This window comes from Rhagoletis pomonella, unplaced genomic scaffold, assembly GCF_013731165.1.
Source record: "Rhagoletis pomonella isolate Grant_MI unplaced genomic scaffold, Rhpom_1.0 Rhpom_scaffold_00001, whole genome shotgun sequence".
NCBI classification, from domain to species: domain Eukaryota; kingdom Metazoa; phylum Arthropoda; class Insecta; order Diptera; family Tephritidae; genus Rhagoletis; species Rhagoletis pomonella.
The window spans coordinates 112,960,262-112,961,960 of record NW_023458555.1 but is presented as its reverse complement, the minus strand read 5'-3'; positions in this window follow the sequence as shown (position 1 = coordinate 112,961,960).

The following is a 1,699-nucleotide window of genomic DNA, read 5'->3' as shown; positions in this document are numbered from 1 at the left end:
CAGTCATGCCTTGTCAAACGTCTTAACGGACGGACACAGTAAAAAAAAATTCAAGAATTCAAAAAAAATCCGTTAAAACAAAAAAGCTGAAAATCAACGTTAAATTAAAATATTTGAAATAACCTGAAAAATCAAAGAAACCAAAATTCCCAAACTAAGCAAAATAAAAAAACCTAAGGCCGAATATAAGGGCGCCACTGGTGGAGTTGTGACGCCCGGTGCTGTCCCACCCTCATCCGTGGCTACTGGCGCACCCTAATTTCAGTAGCCCCATTATTGAAATCCTATCGTGCCTCCCTACATGAATAAAAGGGTCAACATTCCCATTTAATTATACAATTTATTTAAAATAATTCATTTTCCTTACGACTAAATTAAACCTATTTTTTTAAATCTATTTCCTAACATATAAAATCCTTTCACTTTAAAAGTGGGCATGTGCTGAGATAACCAGAGGTGTATGGAAGAGTACTACTTACACACTAAATATGTAAAAGGGGGGTAATAATAAAAATAAGTAAGTATTCTTAAATAACTAGGTGTCTTCTTAAGTCTAGGGTAAGTATATTAGGAATGTATAACTAAGGTAAGTATTAAAGTAACTTTAATTTATGTAAGTATATTAGTAAGATAATTAAGGTAAGTTGATCTTATATAGAAGGGTATAGGTAAGGTAATTAGGGTAAGTTAATTTTATATAAGTATATGAAAAAAAATAACTAAATTAACCAGGTATTTGCTTATTTGCTCTTCACTCTTCTAGTTACTCGTTTACTTTAGGTTTATTCTTATGATTATTAGTATATATATTAAGTTCTTAGTTATTTAGTGGCCATTTTTATTTTATTGAGTTTTAAAGTTATGAATTTAACTTTATTTTTATTTAAATTTTTGTTAAGTTGTATTTTATGTTTGATTCGTATATTATGTTATTTTATTATACATGTCTGTCGCTTTATTTTATTAAAAGGTTGGGTATATCTATTTATTTAAAATGTAGCTTTATTTAGTTTGATTACGGGTTAATTAGTTTGGTTTCGTTATTATTTATTCTAATTAAGTTCACGTTTATTTTAATTGATTTCATTTAATTTATTTAAGTTAATAATATCTAGCTTCATTGTGTTTGCTTGTTAACCCAAAAAAAAAATGTTTAGTTGTTCAAGCAATTTTATTTCACTTTATTAGATTCAATTTAATTTAATCTGAATTTATTTCATTATATTTCCCTTGAGGTTAGTTAGTTTAATTTAACTTCACTTTTATTTACTTTAATCTAATTTTTAATTTTAGTTTTTTATTATTAGTTTTCTTAGTTATTAGTTCTTCTCTATTCAAATTCTTAATTCAACCCTTTACTTTAATTTACTTAATTTTAGTTCTAGTAGAAAAGTTCTTATTTAACCTACGTTTTACAAGTTCCTATTTAGTTTTACTTAAAAAGATCCTTTTTTCCTCTTTTACTTTCTATATTTTACATCATTTATCATAATGCTTCCTTATGAACTTTTATTTTTAGTTATTATAGCTTACTTTTAATTTCCTCAAAAAAAAGTTTTAATTAGACAAACATTTTTGGGCCCGAAGGACTCACCGTAGTGTTGCAGCAGGCCTTGGTGGGGCACTGCTGTTGTTGATGCTGCAGGTTTGACCCGGGTGCTTACCCCGGTTGTTGATATGCGGCGCTGGTGTTGCCGCT